Raw genomic sequence first — 23,844 nt, 5'->3', positions numbered from 1 at the left:
TTGTGAAACCATAACACCAGCCCTGCCTGCTTATGCCCAAATTATTGTGTGTGAAGCAACTAAGCTACCTTTTCTAAGTCACTGAAGCCCTAGGGGGACTCAGGAACCTGGTTTGCCTAGAACTGGGAGGGGCGGCGGGGGGGAAGTTTCCCAGGATGTGGGACTTTCAGTGCTAAAACTAGGAAAGTCTTGCGCACACGGGGACGAGCTGGTCACCCTATAGCTTTGACTTAACATACAAGTATCAACAAACAGCAGCTGTTTTTAATTGCTACATGCCTTCCCCCTGCATTACCAGCTTTCTAAACATTATCTCATTTCATATTGAGATCACATGAAGGCAAGAAAGTGGCTCCCACTTTACAGATAATAAGACTGAGAGGATAAAAACTTGACAAAGATCTAGTATCTAGTAACTTAATGTGCTCGTATCCCACCATGTGAAGAGAGAAAGAAAAGAAAGCTTAAAAAAAATTGTTAACTGTGGACAAACTGGGAAAAACTAAGCTTTATATCTACTTGGTTGTTAAATAGCCCTTGTTTTAAATATGTATCTTTCATCTGTAGGGAATCCTTGGTAATCAAGTTATTTATGATGGCTATTAGCAAGTAAACTACTAAAAGCAAAGAATCCCCTAAAATCACTAGAATGGGAACATACTGATTTGAGGTAGGAGAAGAAATAATTCAGAAAATTGAGGCCACCTGTTGTTGGTTAAAACTGCCACCTGCCCAAAAAAAAAAAAAAAAAAAAAAAAAAAGTCTGGCACCTTTAAGAGTACAATCTGGGTGAAAACCTTACACAGAGAGAACTCAGTTTGGCTGTCAGCAGTTAATAAATACAGGTAACTCTAGATTTTCAAAATCCTCCACATTACTAAATTAATGTTTTTCATTCCATCAGAAAAATTATATTTATTTGTATAGAGGCCCACAGCTTAACTGCAGAAATAAAACTGAAAAATGCTGAATGCAAAGGAAGAAGGAATTTCGTTCCATTTCACAAACTTAATGAAATAAATTAATCCAAAGTTCTCTGTCAGAAGTTTTTGGTCAAAATTTCTAACACAATCACTTTTGTTTTTAAAATATTGCTTTGCCTGATAACAAACTCATTTAAAAGAGCATAAAGAAAAATACTGTGTTACTATTCCATTCCTTAAACTAGTATGTCATCTTATGAAAAATAAGATTAATAGAAATCTCTACGAGTATTACAGAGGCAGACCTTTCTTTACACACATGAAATATGAAAGGAAGAGACCATTAGAAATACCACTCAAAAAATTCAGTTTTGCACCTGGAACATTCATAAGTGCCAAGAGGAATACAAAAGAACCTCTTCTTGAAGGAGAGGTTATAAAGAAAGTTGTTGTTGCTGTTGTACCATTCCAAGCTAGTTGCACTTACCACTTCTTCAACACAAGTATCTGCAGTTATCTCTTTTCAGACATCTACAGTACAGGTGGTGAAGCTGTAATGAGAAACTCAACCCTATTCGCTTATCAGTGATAGCTGGCTTAGGCCCACCTGGGGAGTTTCTCTGCAAACATTAAGCAGGAAGGTAAGATAAAAACAAAAATATAGTGAGAAAATAAAAATAAGATAATACGAATATCAACAGACTGCACTCAGTACCTTGTATATAGTATGTATCCAATTAATGCCTGATGATGGTGATTAAATTTAACTATTTAAAACACAAAGATATAATCACCTAATGAAGTTGTTTTCAAATTCTGGCGTCCAGAAGAATCACCTCAAGTACTTACTGAAAATACAGGTTCCAAAGTCACCTCAGCAAATAAGCTGTTACGGAGTCTAGGGAGAAACCCAAGAATCTGCATATTTAGTAAGCAGCTGGGGATATTTATGCAATTCTCCCACTGGATTGACAGATAGGGATCTAGCACTCGCTACTTATGTGCAATAAGAGAAATACAGGTAATACAATGAAGGTAATGTGGATCCAACTATCAAGACCTGAATTAAAGCTCAATTATCTTGGGAATTTAGAAAAATATAATGCACATAGCCCCAGATTCCCAGGAACTCAGAATAAACAATTCCAAACAACTTTCTGTTTAAATTTCTGTATACAAAGTACCAGCAGTCTCTCAGAAGCACATGAATATTTTTAGTACTTAATTAGTAAACAGAAATAGTAGTTCCTTTCATTTTCATTTTGTTTAATAGTCAACTTCCCCATTATTACTTAATTAAATTCTAAACTAATTTGAAGTAGTGTGTTAGAAAAGTATTATCAAGATCAATTTAGACAGATAATTAAAATAATTGTTAATGTATATATAAAATGTTGAGGTTTTTTGGACATGTATGGTACTTGGTAACCTAAGATAGTCATCTTTTCAGTTAGCTCACAGTTCAAGTAGTTTAAATTATAAAGATATCATTTTAAGTGACATATAATGAAACAAAAAATAAAATGATTGCAGCATGCATCTATGGATCCCCAAATCAGTAGCCTTTGTAATTTAGGCCAAGTCATTTAATTTATGTCCCTAATTTTCTTCACCTATCAAGTGGGGCTATGAAATTTGATAATTTAAAATATCCCTTACTAATCTAAAACTTACTGGGAAAAAAAGGGTTTAAGAATAGGTTTAACGAGATTGATATCTTTGGTTCATAAAAAGTAGTTAAGATCAAACCAATGAATTCTAAGAAACAAAACGAAAAGAAAAAGAATTTACCTTGATTTTAAATTTTAAGTTATAGAGGATCATTAATGTGAAGACACATTTTATAGGGACACTATTAAAATATAAATTGTGGCTCAGCAGACATAGGGTAGGGCCCCATCATACTTATTTATGAAACAAGCTCTCTAGTAATTTGGGACTACTGGTGCTTGGAGTGCATTTTGAGTAAGCAAGGATTTACAGCAAAACCAGGAGGCTGAATAAAGAGTAATAAAATGATCAATAACATGGTTAAGCAAATCAACAATACCAATAACCTATTGGAAAAGAAAATATTTTTAAATTAAACATAGATGAAAGGACAATTTGCTTAAAATAATAAAAGAACCTAATAGATCTAATGTGCAATTTTTTTAATGGACCTATATGTGGTAGATGGGCCAATCTTTGAACACATGGCTATAGTCCAACTGCACATAATAATCACCTGGGAAGCTTTGGAAAAATAGAGATGCCTGAAAACCTGCCATCTACAACATAGTTCAATCAAATCAGAATTTCTGGGGATGAGGCCTAGGACTAAGGGTTTTTGGCTTTTTTAAATCCTCCTCCCCTTTATTCCCTGTGATTAAAAATTAAGAAAATCTAGGCTACACTTATACAATGTCATAGCAAAGTATACCAAAATAAACAACTAATTCAACCCTGTTTTTTTTAATAAACTGAGAAATGTGTGGGTTTATCTGAACTAAGAATATTTCTTGATGCCTCAATAACCAATTAGTAAGTAAAATAAGATACGAGTTTAGGTTATAAAACTAACCTGGAAAGCATTTTAAAATCTAAACTGAATTTTTCTTTTGTCCTTAAGATGATCAGAATCTTTTCATTATGCGAGAAAAGTGAATTGACGAGATATCTGGTATCATAGAAAAGTTGGTCTCAAACTTCAGCAGGCATCACAATCACCTGGAGGTCTTGTTAAAACACACACTGTGGGGCCTGCCCTCATGGTTTCTGATTTTACAGCCCTGGGATGAGCCCAAGAATTTCCATTTCTAACAAGTTACCAGGTAACACTGATGCTTCTGTTCCAGAAACCAAATTTAGACAATAAGGATAAAAGTTTGTAATTTTTAAAAAATGCAATTTTCCTTTTTAATAAAGAAAACAGTGGTATTAAAACTTTCGTCTTGATCACATACCTCATTTTAAAAATATATATGTATACATATTTATATATATGTAAATGTGTGTCTTCCAAGTATCTATGATTATACAGGTAAGAATCTATGTCTTCCAAGTATCTATAATATATGTCTTCCAAGTATCTATAATATATGTCTTCCAAGTATCTATGATTATACAGGTAAGAATGTACAGTTTTGTGTCTTCTAATATCTTTTTATTTTTTATTTATTTTTTTAAATTATTATTATACTTTAATTTTCAGGGTACATGTGCACAATGTGCAGGTTTGTTACATATGTATCCATGTGCCATGTTGGTGTGCTGTACCCATTAACTCGTCATTTAGCATTAGGTATATCTCCTAATGCTGTCCCTCCCCCCTCTCCCCACCCCACAATAGTCCCCGGAGTCTGATGTTCCCCTTCCCGTGTCCATGTGTTCTCACTGTTCAATTCCCACCTATGATGAGAACGTGCGGTGTTAGGTTTTTCTTGTCCTTGCGACAGTCTGCTGAGAATGATGGTTTCCAGTTTCAACCATGTCCCTACAAAGGACATGAACTCATCCTTTTTTATGACTGCATAGTATTCCATGGTGTATATGTGTCACATTTTCTTAATCCACTCTATCGTTGTTGGACATTTGGGTTGGTTCCAAGTCTTTGCTATTGTGAATAGTGCCGCAATAAACATACGTGTGCATGTGTCTTTATAGCAGCATGATTTATAGTCCTTTGGATATATACCCAGTAATGGGATGGCTGGGTCAAATGGTATTTCTAGTTCTAGATCCCTGAGGAATTGCCACACTGACTTCCACAATGGTTGAACTAGTTTACAGTCCCACCAACAGTGTAAAAGTGTTCCTATTTCTCCACATCCTCTCCAGCACCTGTTGTTTCCTGACTTTTTAATGATGGCCATTCTAACTGGTGTGAGATGGTATCTCATTGTGGTTTTGATTTGCATTTCTCTGACAGCCAGTGATGATGAGCATTTTTTCATGTGTCTGTTGGCTTCATAAATGTCTTCTTTTGAGAAGTGTCTGTTCATATCCTTCACCCACTTTTTGATGGGGTTGTTTGTTTTTTTCTTGTATATTTGTTTGAGTTCATTGTAGATTATGGATGTTAGCCATTTGTCAGATGAGTAGGTTGCGAAATTTTCTCCCATTTTGTAGGGTGCCTGTTCACTCTGATGGTAGTTTCTTTTGCTGTGCAGAAGCTCTTGAGTTTAATTAGATCCCATTTGTCAATTTTGGCTTTTGTTGCCATTGCTTTTGATGTTTTAGACATGAAGTCCTTGCCCATGCCTATGTCCTGAATGGTATTGCCAAGGTTTTCTTCTAGGGTTTTTATGGTTTGAGGTCTAACATGTAAGTCTTTAATCCATCTTGAATTAATTTTTGTATAAGGTGTAAGGAAGGAATCCGGTTTCAGCTTTCTACATATGGCTAGCCAGTTTTCCCAGCACCATTTATTAAATAGGGAATCCTTCCCCCATTGCTTGTTTTTGTCAGATTTGTCAAAGATCAGATAGCTGTAGATATGTGGCATTACTTCTGAGGGCTCTGTTCTGTTCCATTGCTCTATGTCTCTGTTTTGGTACCAGTACCATGCTGTTTTGGTTACTGTAGCCTTGTAGTATAGTTTGAAGTCAGGTAGCATGATGCCTGAGCTTTGTTCTTTTGGCTTAGGATTGACTTGGCGATGTGGGCTCTTTTTTGGTTCCGTATGAACTTTAAAGTAGTTTTTTCCAATTCTGTGAAGAAAGTCATTGGTAGCTTGATGGGGATGGCATTGAATCTATAAATTACCTTGGGCAGTATGGCCATTTTCACAATATTGATTCTTCCAACCCATGAGCATGGAATGTTCTTCCATTTGTTTGTATCCTCTTTTATTTCATTGAGCAGTGGTTTGTAGTTCTCCTTGAAGAGGTCCTTCACATCCCTTGTAAGTTAGATTCCTAGGTATTTTATTCTGTTTGAAGCAATTGTGAATGGGAGTTCACTCATGATTTGGCTCTCTGTTTGTCTGTTATTGGTGTACAAGAATGCTTGTGATTTTTGTACATTGATTTTGTATCCTGAGACTTTGCTGAAGTTGCTTATCAGCTTGAGGAGATTTTGGGCTGAGACAATGGGGTTTTCTAGATATACAATTATGTCATCTGCAAACAGGGACAGTTTGACTTCCTCTTTTCCTAAATGAATACCATTTATTTCCTTCTCCTGCCTGATTGCCCTGGCCAGAACTTCCAACACTATGTTGAATAGGAGTGGTGAGAGAGGGCATCCCTGTCTTGTGCCGGTTTTCAAAGGGAATGCTTCCAGTTTTTGCCCATTCAGTATGATATTGGCTGTGGGTTTGCAATAGATAGCTCTTATTATTTTGAGATACGTCCCATAAATACCTAATTTATTGAGAGTTTTTAGCATGAAGGGTTGTTGAATTTTGTCAAAGGCCTTTTCTGCATCTATTGAGATAATCATGTGGTTTTTGTCTTTGGTTCTGTTTATATGCTGGATTACATTTATTGATTTGCGTATGTTGAACCAGCCTTGCATCCCAGGGATGAAGCCCACTTGATCATGGTGGATAAGCTTTTGAATGTGCTGCTGGATTTGGTTTGCCAGTATTTTATTGAGGATTTTTGCATCGATGTTCATCAAGGATATTGATCTGAAATTCTGTTTTTTGGTTGTGTCTCTGCCAGGCTTTGGTATCAGGATGATGCTGGTCTCATAAAATGTGTTAGGGAGGATTCCCTCTTTTTCTATTGATTGGAATAGTTTCAGAAGGAATGGTACCAGTTCCTCCTTGTAGTACCTCTGGTAGAATTCAGCTGTGAACCCATCAGGTCCTGGACTCTTTTTGATTGGTAAGCTATTGATTATTGCCACTATTTCAGAGCCTGTTATTGGTCTATTCAAAGATTCAACTTCTTCCTGGTTTAGTCTTGGGAGGGTGTATTTGTCGAGGAATTTATCCATTTCTTCTAGATTTTCTAGTTTATTTGTGTAGAGGTGTTTGTAGTATTCTCTGATGGTAGATTGTATTTCTGTGGGATCGGTGGTGATATCCCCTTTTTCATTTTTCATTGCATCTATTTGATTCTTCTCTCTTTTCTTCTTTATTAGTTTTGCTAGCAGTCTATCAATTTTGTTGATCTTTTCAAAAAACCAGCTCCTGGATTCATTGACTTTTTGAAAGGCTTTTTGTGTCTCTATTTCCTTCAGTTCTGCTCTGATCTTAGTTATTTCTTGCCTTCTGCTAGCTTTTGAATGTGTTTGCCCTTGCTTTTCTAGTTCTTTTAATTGTGATGTTAGGGTGTCAATTTTGGATCTTTCCTGCTTTCTCTTGTGGGCATTTAGTGCTATAAATTTCCCTCTACACACTGCTTTGAATGTGTCCCAGAGATTCTGGTATGTTGTGTCTTTGTTCTCGTTGGTTTCAAAGAACATCTTTATTTCTGCCTTCATTTTGTTATGTACCCAGTAGTCATTCAGGAGCAGGTTGTTCAGTTTCCATGTAGTTGAGTGGTTTTGAGTGAGTTTCTTAATCCTGAGTTCTAGTTTGATTGCACTGTGGTCTGACAGACAGTTTGTTATAATATCTGTTCTTTCATATTTGCTGAGGAGAGCTTTACTTCCAACTATGTGGTCAATTTTGGAATAGGTGTGGTGTGGTGCTGAAAAGAATGTATATTCTGTTGATTTGGGGTGGAGAGTTCTGTAGATGTCTATTAGGTCCGCTTGGTGCAGAACTGAGTTCAGTTCCTGGGTAACCTTGTTAACTTTCTGTCTTGTTGATCTGTCTAATGTTGACAGTGGGGTGTTAAAATCTCCCATTATTATTGTGTGGGAGTCTAAGTCTCTTTGTAGATCACTCAGGACTTGCTTTATGAATCTGGGTGCTCCTGTATTGGGTGCATATATATTTAGGATAGTTAGCTCTTCTTGTTTAATTGATCCCTTTACCATTATGTAATGGCCATCTTTGTCTCTTTTGATCTTTGTTGGTTTAAAGTCTATTTTATCAGAGACTAGGATTGCAACCACTGTCTTTTCTTGTTTTCCATTTGCTTGATAGATCTTCCTCCATCCCTTTATTTTGAGTCTATGTGTGTCTCTGCACATGAGATGGGTTTCCTGAATACAGCACACTGATGGGTCTTGTCTCCTTATCCAATTTGCCAGTCTGTGTCTTTTAATTGGAGCATTTAGCCCATTTACATTTAAAGTTAATATTGTTTTGTGTGAATTTGATCCTGTCATTATGATGTTAGCTGGTTATTTTGTTCATTAGTTGATGCAGTTTCTTCCTAGCCTCGATGGTCTTTAAAATTTGCCATGTTTTTGCAGTGGCTGGTACTGGTTGTTCTTTTCCATGTTTAGTGCTTCCTTCAGGAGCTCTTTTAGGGCAGGCCTGGTGGTGACAAAATCTCTCAGCATTTGCTTGTCTGTAAAGGATCTTAGTTCTCCTTCACTTATGAAGCTTAGTTTGGCTGGATATGAAATTCTGGGTTGAAAATTCTTTTCTTTAAGAATGTTGAATATTGGCCACCACTCTCTTCTGTCATGTAGAGTTTCTGCCAAGAGATCAGCTGTTAGTCTGATGGGCTTCCCTTTGTGGGTAACCCGACCTTTCTCTCTGGCTGCCCTTAACATTTTTTCCTTCATTTCAATTTTGGTGAATCTGACAATTATGTGTCTTGGAGTTGCTCTTCTTGAGGAGTATCTTTGTGGCGTTCTCTGTATTTCCTGAATCTGAATGTTGGCCTGCCTTGCTAGATTGGGGAAGTTCTCCTGGATAATATCTTGCAGAGTGTTTTCCAACTTGGTTCCATTCTCCTTGTCACTTTCAGGTACACCAATCAGACGTAGGTTTGGTCTTTTCACATGGTCCCATATTTCTTGGAGGCTTTGTTCGTTTCTTTTTATTCTTTTTTCTCTAAACTTCTCTTCTCGCTTCATTTCATTCATCTTCCATCACTGATACCCTTTCTTCCAGTTGATCGCATCAGCTATTGAGGCTTCTGCAGTCTTCACGTAGTTCTCGAAACTTGGCTTTCAGCTCCATCAGCTCCTTTAAGCACTTCTCTGCATTGGTTATTTTAGTTAAACATTTGTCTAATTTTTTTCAAAGTTTTTAACTTCTTTGCCATTGGTTTGAGTTTCCTCCTGTAGCTCAGAGTAGTTTGATCGTCTGAAGCCTTCTTCTCTCAACTCGTCAAAGTTGTTCTCCGTCCAGCTTTGTTCTGCTGCTGGTAAGGAACTACGTTCCTTTGGAGGAGGAGAGGCGCTCGGCTTTTTAGAGTTTCCAGTTTTTCTGCTCTGTTTTCTCCCCATCTTTGTAGTTTTTTCTACTTTTGGTCTTTGATGATGGTGATGTACAGATGGGTTTTTGGTGTGGGTGTCCTTTCTGTTTGTTAGTTTTCCTTCTAACAGACAGGACCCTCAGCTGCAAGTCTGTTGGAGTTTGCTAGAGGTCCACTCCAGACCCTCTTTGGCTGGGTGTCAGCAGCGGTGGCTGCAGAACAGCGGATTTTTGTGAACTGCAAATTCAGCTGTCTGATCGTTCCTCTGGAAGTTTTGTCTCAGAGAAGAACCCGGCCGAGTGAGGTGTCAGTCTGTCCCTACTGGGGGGTGCCTCCCAGTTAGGCTGCTCGGGAGTCAGGGTCCCACTTTAGGAGGCAGTCTGCCCGTTCTCAGATCTCCAGCTGTGTGCTGGGAGAACCACTACTCTCTTCAAAGCTCAGATGGAAATGCAGAAATCACCCGTCTTCTGCATCGCTCACGCTGGGAGCTGTAGACCGGAGCTGTTCCTATTCGGCCATCTTAGCTCCACCTCCTGTCTTCTAATATCTATGTGTGTGTATATATATACATGGATATATATGGCTATCTTATTACATATATATATCTAATATATAATAATTAGATATTATATATATCTATCTAATATCTATGTGTGTGTGTGTATGTGTATATATATATATATATATATGGATATATATGGCTATCTTATCCTACAGAATGAGATGTGGGTTTCTATTTCTGCAATTCCCCAAGACTAGCCTGGTACAGTTATCTCCACGCATCTGCATCATGTGATAAACATTCAGCAAACAATATGGAAATTATTTGTTTTGATTCTGATCCCATCTTTACAGAAGTGAGAAAAGTTTCATAAATCATACAACTGAGGTTATCTGAGGCTTTACAGTCTAACATGTATACATTTTATTTAAAAAAAATACAAAACAGTGATTGACATTTTAAAATGTTTTGTTAGGACTCTTCATAATTCTCTTTTACTGGGATTTTAATTAGTAGAATACAGCAAGTGAATCTGGAGAATATCCAGATCAAATTTTCATCTTCTCCTGCAATGAAACATATTCACATGTAGGAGAAACAGCTTTTCAATACAACATTACTAGAGATTCTTAAGGCTACAGTAATGTTGTAGAATCACAAAAGCTCATGGCATTATTTCCCCCACTAATTAAGATATCCTTTCTTTACTATCACTAGTTTAAATGTATTTTTAACATTTATATTAAGAGTCACAAAATAAATTTTCATGTAATGTCTCAAACATGTTTTCAGGACAAAATTGGCCAAAGACAAACAAGCAAATCAGAACAAGAAACAAAACTCTAGGTATTTTCCTATTCAATTCCTTGAAGGTCTTCACAGGTGAACAAATAACAAACTTCCCTATTTTATAAAATTCTACCATCATCACTAGAACAAGGTTGTATTAAATAGGTTGAGTATTAGATAAAAAACGGCAGTTATCTTAATCCCCAGACGTGGAAAAATTTTGATAGTTTCTGCAGAAAATCAGAATGAATTTCTTTGATGTTCCTTTACTAGCAGGTAAGAATGTACAATTTTGTGTCTTCTAAGTTTCTATGATTATAACAGATATTCACCACAATGAGGCAAGTCCAGAGAAAGTCTCTTGTATATCATTGCCATTGTCTTGTGAAAATAAGATAAATATATTTAAACATTGACACAATATGTTTGTGCCAAAATGATACCAAAATTTTAAAAACCATATATTTCCATTAAATAAATGAGTCGCAATTTAAAAACTAAAGATAGGTGATTTCAAACCCCTCATTTGTAGAGAAAGGGGCAAAGTCTCTATGGGGTGGTTGTCTTTGCATTACACAGCTAGTTCAGCTATTCGCTGGCAGAGTCGGAACTAGCATTCAGGTTTCCTAGGTCCTAATCCAGCATCTTCTATCTGTACCATATAAACACCCTCCAAAGTTGTCACTGCCATATGTCAGATAATAGTTTGACTTTTTATTGAATTCTGTGATACATGAATCAAAATAGCAGTCTTTGTAAAGCCTTGGTCATGACTTTATTAAACTTTTATACTGTAAAGCCTTAGATACTTAGACTATGAAAAAATTACAATACATTTTGGCTCTAAGACAGAAGATTTCTAGCATATATTAGGTTAATTATTAAATGAATGACTGAATTAACTCTAAATGTTACAAATACTCACTGTACAGGCCACCAGGAAATCAACATGTCTGGTTCAAAATGTCTCCCCTTCAGTCTCCCGTTGGAGGGAGTAGTAGGGGTAGAATAAGGACAGGACTGCATTTAAGTAGTATTAAAATAAGCTACATCATTTTTGCTGGCAAAAATAATGGTCAAAAGTATAAAGCATTTAGATCCCATATAGAGGCTGGACAACCAAATCCTAGTGATGGACAGATGCCTATCCCATTTCCACTCTATCCAATCCCTCCCCCACACAAATTTGTAAAGGCAATCACTAGGATTGCTCCTCTGACTTCCCTAAAAGAGACAGAAAAATTATCTCCAGAAAAGCAGAAGGGAGAGAAAAAAAGCAAGGAGAAAGCAGGACAGCAAGAGGACCTTGTTTCTGTATATGGCACATAGTTTAGAAGTTTGAAGAAAAAGTATATTCAAAGCATATATTCAGATAAAGTCTAACTGATTAAAAGAATATAATGACCTCTCAAATGCCTTCAAGAATTATTTAAAACTGGCAAATTAAACAGACAAGCATTACTTCTGATTAATAATCTTACCTAGCTTATCTCTTTTTTTTTTCTTTTTACTTTAGCTGAGGAATTTTCTTAAAATGTATTCTTTTTTTAAGAGACAAGTTCTCACTGTGTTGCCCAGGCTGGAGTGCAGTGGCTATTCACAGGCATGATCTCCACAGCACACTACAGCCTGAGCCTCAACTCCTGACCTCAAGCAATCCTCCCATCTCAGCCACCAGAGTAGCTGGACCTCAGACCTGCACCACTTCACCTGGCTTAAAATATATTCCTATTCCTATTCCTATTCCTATTGCTCTGCTCAGAGGGAGATGGAAAGGGAGATATTCTGACCAGAAGAATTCAGCAATTATCAAAGGAGGAAATAGGCACAAAGAATGGAAAAAAGAATTATTCATGGGCTGGTGCTTTGATTTAATTGCTATAAAAGGTCTATGGGGAAGTGGGGAGTTGGACAATTAGAATGCTTCCTAAGTTATCTTCCTCATGCATATAATCATTATTTTCTCCAACTATCGTTTCATGACATTAGGCATACTTACATTGAAATGTAAATACAAAATAAAAACTAAATACAGTTAATTATCACCGTGATTATTTTCTTTTATTAGCATTACCTAGAATTAGTTGTGAAAGAACATCCATCTATTAGAAGCCCCAGGTAAATTTAAAAAAGAAAACTTACTAAACCATTATAATTTTATAGTAGAGTTCCATGGAACTATTATATAATCTTTCTATATATCAAACTTTTTTTTCCATTGTGACTAAATAATGTAGCAATCCCTATAAGATATGTTGTTCCTATATAGAACACCTTGTTTAAAAAAAACAGGGGAATGTTTCAAGTTTGAATGATGCAGTTCTGGAAAAAACAACAGGAAAAAATCAGAATACGTATAGAAAATTAGGAAACTTACCCTTAACTGCCTCGTGACAAACTAAAGATACCATTCAATCATATTTGAATATCTTCTCTCTGATCAATAGTGTTTGTCCAAGGTATATGAGGAGACAAGAGACTCCACCCTCTAAGAGTTCATACTCTTCTTAGAGGGAGAATGAAACCTAATTGCTAACATCAATGTATGTACAAATCAAAGTCACAGAAAAGTGACAGAGACTGGGAAGCCACAGTCTGAGGTGGGACTTGAGTGTCAAAACCTTGGGTGAGAATTTGGAAGTGCAGAAGAAAAAAAAGGCAGGACATCTCAAGCGGGGGGATATCCTGAAATGAATGCCCCAGTGGGTAAACAGAATAGAATCCCATTGAGCAGTATGAGAAAATAAATAAGTCTGATCAGAAAGCAGCTAGAAAATAGAAAGCCTCGAAAGCCACTCTAAAAATTTTGGATCCCCATGTGAAAATAAACGCATAGTCAAATCACACTCAAAGAAGGCAAGTGGGTCAGTAAGGACAAGTGACTGATGGTTATGGGCAGTAAGAGGTAATGGAAGGCCCAGGTAATGGTGAAAATGAGTCATTTAGTACCATTGGTGAAGAAGTGATGTGGGACTACACCAAGACATCAGGAGGTGAATGGAAAGACTCAGGCAAGGGAAGAAGGTCTTCATGAAGGACATAGTGATCAAATTAGGAATAGATTAGATAAAAAGGGTAAAAAAGAGTGAATTCCACAACACCAAAATCTGTCTTTGAAGACTGAGGCAAATGGGGATGCCAGATCTGAGTTAGGAAGTTGAGCTGGGAACTCTAAGCTCTTGAGAGTATAGAAGAAATCACAATTAGAAATACAGATTTTTGAATCATCTATATATAAATAAAAATCCAGTCTATGAGCATGAATAACTACACCAAAGGAGTGAGAATAGAGAAAAGGAGAGTTGCTGAGACAAAAGATGTTAATAAAAATTCCAGGAAGGAAGAAGAGGCACAACCAAAGATCAGATGGGGAGTTATCATTACAGATGAGAAAGTGGAAGGAACTCTCAAGGAGCAGGGAAGAAGCATGGAGCAAAGGAGGAGATTACTGAGGACTACAGAGAGACTACTTAAAGGTAATTTCAGTGGGATCAAGGTTCAGCATTCCCAGAACACGAGCCAGGTGGTGAGCTATAGTTCAAGAACCTGTTCTAGGCAAGAAGCTTTAGTTTTAACATCAAATTCCCCGGACTGGATTGTCATTTTGACTTCAAAAGGTTACTTGGGACTCTATCAAGTTATGAGCTGTAAAATGCTACTACCTATAGGGCTATGCTTCAGGGGCAGAATGAGGACTAAACAGTAGAAATATATGTGTAATAGATTTGCAAACTACAATAAAGCTGTATGACTCTAACACTTTACTAGGGGAGACCAAGTAGTATCTCTAATATAAGATTAGTGTCAGAGATGGTTAACTATAACATTTTCCCACCAATATTCCTAGTAAACTTCAGCCCTGCCCTGGCAAGATGTTCCTTATTTTGGACATTGAGGACCACAGGCATGTGGGGTTTTTTTGTTTGTTTTAATTAAATTCCTTCTCAGATCAATACCATGGTTTCCTGCTATAACACACCCAGTTTACATAAAGCCCAGATGTGACACTGAAACACTATTCTTTTCTTCTTGAGCTTTTTTTTCCCTCCATTGTTTTTCCCTTCCTTCTCCCCATCTTGTCCTTATCCCCTGCTTCTAACTTACTTCCCCTTCCAGTTTCTCTCTCACTTTATCTCCATTAAGATACATTCTCACAAATGTCTACAAAGTATTTTCAAAACCAAGAGTCAGTGATTAGCATGAATATTCCTTAAAACAGTTTTACTCTTGGCCTTTATCCATACATTTGACCATTCTTCCCTCCTTTTGAATAGACAGGCAAACCTGTTTGACTAGTTTTCCCCTAAGAGCTGCTCCCCAGAATGGCTTGATGAGAACAACTCAATAGGGACAGCAGCACAAATGCAAAATCTATGTAAAACACAAGGGCCTTCTTCATAAAGAGAACCCAGAGGAAGGGCCTGCTGCGGAGCAATAACTGCCTAGTCTTAGAGCAGCTCTCTCAAAGCAGGAAGACACCACCACTGAATCACTCATTCCGTTGCTAGTAAAAAAGTTTTATTTAAGTAAAATTGAATTCTTCCTGTTGATGCCTCTCCTCTGAATAATGAATATTATGAGGATGAGGGAGAATCAGATTAAGACTTAAGTGTAGAAGTTTAAAAAATTCCAACAGATGAGACTATATTCAAGATGTGTTACAGAAGTGTGTCCAAGTTTGTTGTTGTTGTTGTTGTGTGTGTGTCTGCTTAATTAAACCCATTAAAAATTTTGAATTTGCAAAGCAGGTATTAATAAAATCAGAATAGGATTTTTTCTATGGTAAATTGCATGTTGATATTGCTTTAAATTTCAAAGTCCCTGAGAATATTTAATATATAATGTGCTTTAATGTCACTAACCACAATTTTTTTCTGTAAACTATTTCTAACATACAGAAAAATACAAAGATTAACATAACAAACATCTGTATGCCCATCACTTAATATTTAAGAAGTGTTAAATGTTTGCCCTATTTTCTTAAATTCTGTAAATGCGACTTAACTTATAAAAGCTGAGTTTATGCTCCCTTTCCTTCCTTCCTCCCTCCCTCCCTTTCCTTCCTTCCTCCCTCCCTTCCTTCCTTCCTCCCTCCCTTTCCTTCCTTCCTCCCTCCCTCCCTTCCTTCTCTTCTTCTTCCTCTTCCTCTTCTTTCTCTTTTCTTCCCTTCTCTCTTTTTCCTTCCTTCCTTCCTCTCTCTCTCTCCATCCCCCTACTCTGTCTCTCCCCACTGTCTTTCTCTCTCTCTCCTTCCCTCCCTCCCTCCCTCCCTCCCTCCGCAAACACCTAGAATAATGGCTGGCAAATAATATGTGTCCAGAATGGTTTTATAAATAAAAAGCATTGAAACTTAAAAAAAAAAAAAAAAGCTGAGTTTATATACAGCTTTTCAGGAAGCTATTACAGAACATATAGCATATTTGCACACTTGATTCTACTTTGTAAATTCATGTGCACATTATTTAAACTTAATGTTTCACTTGGAAGAAAATTAGCCCCATAATTTTTATTTATTAAAGCAAGTTATAGCTTAGTGTAATAACTAAAAAGTCATGATTTTGTGTCTTGAAATATTTTGAGTATTAAATTTCTTCAAAACAATTAAAAAGTAAAAAATGATTTCACAAATATTTTGTTGTATAATATTCCCAAATCAAGCAAATATTTACCAAATCAGATATGAATGTAAATTTCTTTAATGAACTTGACTCCTTGCAGATGCATTTCTGTTATTTATATCAAGTCAATGGAAATAGATTATACCTTCAAAATAAAATCAATATAGTGATTATTCCAAATTAAAACTTCAGATAAATAGTACAATGCTACAAGAAAACAGTATCTCTGAAATGTTCCTACTATACATCTTTCTATCTAATCTAAATGTTTTAATATTTACATAAATGTCCATCCAGAGAATACAAACTGACCTACACTGTCCTAGATGCCCTGCCATTCATAAACCAAAGGTACCATTTTTATTTTGGCTATGCACTCCTAAATACTTACCTAAGTGTGGCATTCTGTATAAGTCAATTTCAACTTCGCATCTGTTATCTCTGTAAGGGAATGCTGAGCATGACAATATATAGTCTAAAACTGAGTTGGTGAATATACAACATGGAACTAAAAGAAATCCTAAACTGAAAATCACCTGCTTAGATTACTATGCTTTACAAATAACAGGACCACAAATAATGAAGGACTAAGCACAGTGGGAAAAAAAGAAAAGCACTGAAACACAACTGCAAAATAGAGAGGTGCTGATAATGAAAAGTATGGCTAGCGATTTTCAGGTAACGAACATGATCAAATATTAAAACTATAGATATAAAATTCATTTCATCTTAAAAATATGGAATATCTAATTTTGTTTTATTCAACAAACATGTATTGGGACAACAAATTTTTATTATATGCCTTATAGCCAATTAGTAAACAATATGCACTATGTGCAATTGTTGGTTGAGTCCCAAACCAGTGCCTAGATGTAAACATTTTCTCAAATTATGCAGTAATTACAGAGTAAAAAATTTATATACATATTAAAATAGAAATCTAATTTAAAATGTTTATTCATCTCTAATATAAAGCATCACTTCATCCAAACAGAAAATCCTAGGAAAAAACTAGGTATATTTAAATATTACCATAGTAGTCTAAATTGGAAAAAAAAAAAGCAAACAAACCTCTACAAATCAGTCCTTCCCCTATTACACAGGCTAATAATTATTTTTCACGTGTTGATTTTTAAGACCCTATGAGGTACAGATGTGCCTTCGGAATCATCAAATATTAAATTACATTTTGTTAAATTTTGAAATCATCTGTATTGTTTTCTGAGTTTGTTTTCAGCTAATACTAAAATGTATAATCAATGTCCTTATAGATTACCTAAGGAACTAGAACACACTTAAAATACTAAGAGTACTTTAAACAAGACATTAGAAAACTGTAGGTTTAATTACCAGGTGCTTTTTTAAACACAATGTATATGCCACCAGACCCTCCCAACTGGTGGAAGCATGGATTGTCCTGGGGAACCCAACATCTCTGCAACGCTCTTGAGGAAACTTCCACTCTCTCTTTAAGGACTTTTGTTCAGTTGGCTCCCTCTGCTCCCTTCAAAACTTTCAATGGCTGCTATTCTACTGGCTTCTAACCAAAAAAGTCAAAAGTATGATCAAATTTTCATCTTAAAAATATATTTTCAATCACTCTCTGTGAATTCTGAGAGCAAGTACTTGTGAAAGCAAAAATCACTACGGCCCTTCTAATCACAAATCCAAGTCCTGGTTTCCATAAAACAGGTAGCATTTGTTAAACACAAACGAGTAACCTTCCAGGCATTGTGCTTGACAGATTTTATCTCATCTGATCCTCACAGTAGCCCTATAAAGTAGGTGCTTCTCCCCCCATTTGGTAAATGAGGAAATGAAACTAAATTGTGAGCTCAAGGTCACAGAGCTATTCGGGGCTCCAGAGGGCGTGGGAACCGAGACTGTCTAATACCCCCTCATTTCAGTACCTGACCTTCTCGCTTTCTGAAATTTTCTCATTTTTCAGCTGCTTTTAAAAGTTACGCCCTCCTAATTCTCCTTTTGCCTCTCTTGTTCTGTACCTTCTCATTTTTCTTTATTGCTTCCTATTTCTCTACCCAACTCTGAAATTTTAGGATCTCCCGAGGCCTCTGTTTCCCTATTAACTTTTGGTACTTGCCCTGGAAAACCTATCAACTTTCACAGTTTATAATTACCTATACACTGAAAACTCCTAAATGTTTCTGTGTGTCTATCCATTTATCTACCTACCATTTATCTACCTGCCTTTCTAGCCCAGGACCTCTGTGGTCAGAACTCACATACAATGATTCACTGGACACACATCTCCAGTTCGATTTTCTATAAGCACTTCATGTTCTACATGTCTAAAACTGAACTCTATCACTCTTGCTCTCAAATCTAGATCTCCTTTTAAGTTCCTATCCCATCCTCCTATACCACCCACTCCCAATCCTCCAACCAAATTGGTCACCTAATCTTAGAGGTTCTACCACCTGAATATCATTGTAACCAAACCCCTTTTTTTCATCCCACTGCCAACACTTTGGTACAAGGACCTCAAACTCTCTTACCAAAGCCACCCCAATATCTTCTAAACTACCATTCAAATCTCACATTCCTCAGATCCATCCTTCTAGATTGCTGTAAGAGCTGTTTTCTCATCACATAGCTCCTCTGTTTAAAACAACCTTGAACTGAAAAAAGTCCATACTCCTGAGGATGGCAAACAGCCCTCCATGATCTTGCTCCTGCCTCCAGTGATTCATCTTTTATGTCACCCTCTAAGAAACTCTCAAATCTCCTGTCCCCACAAAGAATTGACCACTTCCAAATTTCTGCTCAGGGTACTGTGTGTGTATCTTTATCACGCCACTTACAGAACAGCCAGCACTATACTGTAGATATTGAAAAGAGCCTGTTTCCTCCTTGTCTCCCCCTTTTAAACCTAGAGCCCTCCCAGGGCCTTAATTGTATGCACATCCCCAGAGCACAGTGCTTGGCACACAGTATGCTTTTAACAAATACTTGTTGAATAAAAGAATGAGTGTTTGTGAAATGCTTCAGATTAAGGAGATATGATTACCACTGTTTTCAAGATCAAATTAAACCATTTAATCATATTATTTGATTATGTACCTCCTCCATAAGTAGATTTGCAAAATAATATTTAAATAATTCATGTAACCTCAAGTATGGTTAGCAGGATTCTCAAATCATACTTCTTATTCTGGACTTCCAAGGTAGAAAAATATTAACTACACTACATTATAGTTAGTAAGTTTCAATGGCAGAAAGTAATATGTAAAATATTCTAGTATACATATTCCTGAACAAAGACAATCTGGCCTGTCATAAAAAAGTAAACTTTTCTTTAAAGGCTGCTTCAGTTTCTCAGAAACACCAAGATTTTCCAGAAGACTGAACTGTCTGAAATTAAGACACCCTCCTAAAGATCTCATACACAAATTTTTTCTATAAAAGGTACATTAAAACCTTTTATATAGAGGTCACCCTTCTGGAAACCTAAACATTTCAGCTCACGGTCCAAACCACAAATAAAGCACGTAAACAGAAAGTGTCTGTCACAAAGTCTACAGGATTTACACTCAGGCAATAGCCCACATCATTTAATGGAAAAAAAGACAACAGATAATATAGCAGCAGGGCCCACTCAGTCTGACAGCAACAGAAAGTGATAGCCCATAACAGAAAGAGGATCCAGAAAAAAAAAAAACAAAACATAAAAAGAAGCATGGTACTTCTGTCTCCATCCTAGTATTTCAACCCAGCAGGCTGAGACCATTTACTATAAACAAAAACAGCTCTATACACCTCAGCGAATAGCACTATTCAATTCTTTATGAATTCATAAAGACAACCCAACAAGAAAGAATAACTTATATCCAATATTCTCCAAGGGAACAAGGAAGACAGTAAGATTTAGAAATTGCTTGTGGGTTATAATGGCTCTTTTTTTTTAAGTTTCAGTAATAAACGGTGTGAAGAGTCAGCTACCTAGAAAATGTGCTTATGTAAATAAGTACCAATGCAGATGATGTCAAATAAATGAGAGATTATATCTTGCATAAATAACCAAAAGTTCTCACTCTCCAAGGATATCTTAGAAATTCCCAGGTGTATGTTGGAAAATCTTAGTATGAATTAAAAAGCAACAAATTGATATTATTTGATAAACAGGTGCATGATTCTAAATAGCATTTGAGGATTGAAGGTGGGATTTTTAGCAATATTTAAATAGTAATGAAGGCTGATAGTTGTTCATAAGGTGCAATAAAATGTTTTAATTTAAATTACTGGGAAATGTAAACTGTCAAAATCTTTAAACAAAAAGTAGTTTTTATCCAAAAAAATTGTCATAAGCATCTTTATTTACTGCATTGGTTTATTTATTCTAAGATGCGTAACAAACTTAAATACAACAAGCATAGTCCTCTGGAAATCTTAGATTTAAAAAGAGTTTGAATCTGTATAGTAGTATTACCTGGAAAAAGTCAGAAGTATAGTTTCTGCTCAGTTATCCCCAACCTCCTAATAGAGTATCAAGCCTTTACTAACTATCGGGGCACTATGCTTTATTGTAGTTTTTAAATACCTGTATAATACTAAGTCACACAACACTAGATGTCAACTTAACCTTGTAGGTGGCAGGCAAATCATACAATACTAGAGTGTTTTTCTCTGGCATTATCTAGAATAGTTGCTGAACACAGACACATTCCTAAAGCAAAACCTCAAACCATCAAGAGATAGTTTCTATAGGAGAAAACTAAGCTGGCTAAGATTTAATTCAAGTAACACAAAGTTCTGGTCTCCTTTACCATATAATATTAAGATGCATGACTCTAATCTTAAAATCTCCTGGGGACAAAGTATGGTTACTCTTAACACTTAAAATATTGGTTAAGGATAACTATTGGGTACTGGGCTTAACTGAGTGATGAAATAATATGTAAAACAAACCCCTGTGACATGTGTTTACCTATGTAACAACCCTTCACATGTACCCCAAAACCTAAAATAAAAGTTTTTAAAAAAGAAAAGAAAAAAGGGCACTTTCTGTCCTTCCTTCAAATGGTGGTCATTTTTTTCTGGGGATACGTCAGAAGCACGCCAATTCTGAGTGAATATAGACGTTTTTGAACATGAAATTATCAGAAATGATAACAACAATTTGGCATCTAGCCAAACTGCCTAACATTCACGTCATTGATACTGAAAAACTGGTAGTACAAGGTGACAGCCTGAGGGGACTGAAGATTTTTGGAGTATTTGGAGTAGTGTGGTTTTTTTCTAATTTTTACCAATAGGACCCCCAGAAATAAAAGACTCTATCGTCATTGCTAACACTGGCTCAGAATAAAGGTGATTCTCCAGAGCACGCCTGGTTTGATACCGCCACCCACTCCTTCCCTTGGCGACATTTTCTGCTGAGTACGCCTAGTTACCGCAATCCAGCCATTCGCGTTAGTTCTCAGAACTCTCACAGAAGTTCTTTACCTTCTCTCTTCTCCCCGCCTTGATGCTGAAAGGTGATGGGAACTCGCAGTACAGGTACAGAGGCTATTCCTTTCCTAAGGAAGTGCTGCACAATGGCAGGTTTACCGTACTCAATTTTATAAACCCTCAATTAAACCAGCGAGTTTGCAATATAGAGATTGGGTACCCCGCCCGCCTCCTCGGATTGTCCTTTTGCCCCGACGCACTGCATCTACTTGCACTCTCCGATGCGGTTTTCCTCCTTCAAATCCAAAACACACGTCCCAGGCTCCCTCGCCGCTCCTCCAGTCCATGGACGGCGCCCTTCTTTTTGCCAGCAGCGCGTCCTTCTCTCCCCGCCCGCAGGCGCTCACCTCTTCTCTAATCCCGGGGGCCCGCACAGGCTTCTCTAATGCAAGGGCACCCCGTACCATTCCCAAATCGGCGCAGGGACCCGTGAAACCCTGCCACCACTGTACACTGTCCATTGTCGAGGGTCGCGCGGGCACGCGGAAACGGCGGGCCCCGAAAAGTCTCAGCGAGCTTGTACAGCCCCAAGACATTCCCCACCCCCAACACATCCCGCTCTTGTTCCTCCTCTGGGGGAAGACGGAGTAAAGGGGAGTTGAAGAGGTCCCGAAGCTCCTCCTGGTCCCCCACCTCCATCCCTGCCCTGGCAGCTGGCTCCGGCCTCTGGGCTCGGCGGTGCCCATCCCTTCAGGGGTCAAGTACAAGGTCCTCGGCCGAATCGCCTCCCCGTTATACCCTCCCTCTGCCTTGGGCGCACAAACGCGAGAGAACCCTCGAACGGATGCCATATGGGAGAAACAGGATTGCTGGCGCTATCAGGGACCAGCCTAAAAAGATCTCCTTCACATTCCCCTCAACCCCTAGCCTTTCTCCCTACCCCGCCAACCTCCACTAACCACTTCTAACTTCCGCAGCCCAACCCTATCTGTGCTTTCTAATTCTTACCGCCCCCCACCCCCGCCCCTGGATAGCAGCCATTCACCCGGCACTCACCTCAGGGAGCAAACAACGCCCCTCTCCTCCACCCAGCCCGCCCCCCTTCCGCCCGCTGGAACGGCGTGGTCCCTCCGCTCACCTCGTCTCTTGGCTGCCCCGCGCGAGTTTGAGTGTGTGTCTGCCGCGTAATTGTATCCGGGACAGAAGGGACCTGTGTTTGTGCGCTGAATCAGGTGTCGCCGCCTTCGGTGGTTCGGAGACGTAAGGGAGGCTTCGGAGTTAGCGTGTTGGCTAAGGAGGGCTCTCTGGGTTCACAGTTGATAGCAATGCTTTAACCGTGTTCTCCCTCGGGTCCGCGGCGCGCCTGCTCGTCCACAGCTCCCAGCGGGCGGCCAGGCCCCCCGCCCCCCAGCCGCGCCCCGCCCTGCGCGCGGCGAGCAGAGCTGGAGCGCGCCGCTGTCCTTCCGTACTTGGCTCAGCGGGGCACGACACTGGCCGCCACGCGCTCAGCCTAGCATCACTCGCCTCTGACTGCGAGCGCCTCCAGCTCCCCCGGCTGGGGCATGGATGCAGACGCGCCTTCGTACCACGCGCTCGCAGGCTGGGCGAGGGGCAGCACGCTGGGATCCGGCCAGTCGCCCGCTGAGCGCGGTTGGCTTGCAGGCTGGGACTTTTCGCGAGCCCTCTGGGCGCTCGAGTTGCGAACTCTGACACCGGCACGTGGCCCCGCCCACTCTTCCCTCTCTGCGAGGCGTGTCCCGCGTCCTTTCTGCCACCACCCACGTAGTCCTTGTGCCCGCCTTTTATCATCAAGGCGGCTCAGTAAGCTCTGCTTGTTGATATCGCGCCTTTTCTCATCTTCCTACCTTTCCTGCCTCACTCATGCTGAATCCGTTCAAAAGTTATACTTGGGCAAGTGGGTGGAGGAGTTAGGAAAATTAAGAGAGGGATGCTTAGGTGAGTAGGTACCTGCACTGCCGCCAACCCAGGCTTCAATTCTGGCTCTCTTGAAGCGGAAAGCGTTAAAAAACGCGAGTTTGGGGATCTTGAAAAAAAGTAAATAGGGTTGCTGGGCTGAATTAACATCCCTCCTCTCAAGCTCCTGCTGAAAGGGCCATTCATGCTTTTCCTGGTTGAGCCTGTGGCGACTTTATTCTGACGAATCTGCCTTTGCCAGCCCCATAACCTTGCCAAGTTGGCGTCTTGTCCAGCAAGCAATTGTGCCCAAGGAAGTCTCTCTGTGGCGCCTCAGACCTGAGAGGCCGACTGTCTTTGAGCGCCTGAGGTAGATTGTGAGTTTCATGAAAACCGAGAAAGTCTTAGAGTGTGCGTGTGTGTAAGATATTTTATAT

General features: G+C 38.5%; 1 protein-coding gene across 2 annotated transcripts in view; it reads right to left on the bottom strand.

Moving 5' to 3' along the window:
* UGT8 (UDP glycosyltransferase 8) overlaps positions 1-23,504 on the bottom strand; it is a 92,505-nt gene extending 69,001 nt beyond the window's left edge. Inside the window, exon 1 of one of the 2 annotated variants that reach the window (XM_030798621.1) lies at positions 23,462-23,504. The gene's annotated coding sequence lies outside the window, so the exon portion shown is untranslated. Of the gene's footprint in view, positions 1-22,631; positions 23,169-23,461 lie in introns of those variants that run through there. The other variant, XM_003269323.3, reaches the window with a different exon arrangement.
* Between the last annotated feature and the right edge of the window lie 340 nt (positions 23,505-23,844).

The sequence above is a fragment of the Nomascus leucogenys genome, chromosome 18 (genome assembly GCF_006542625.1).
Source record: "Nomascus leucogenys isolate Asia chromosome 18, Asia_NLE_v1, whole genome shotgun sequence".
Classification (NCBI taxonomy): Eukaryota; Metazoa; Chordata; class Mammalia; order Primates; family Hylobatidae; genus Nomascus; species Nomascus leucogenys.
Note: the sequence above shows the minus strand (reverse complement) of the source record. Positions and strands in the feature narration are given on the sequence as shown.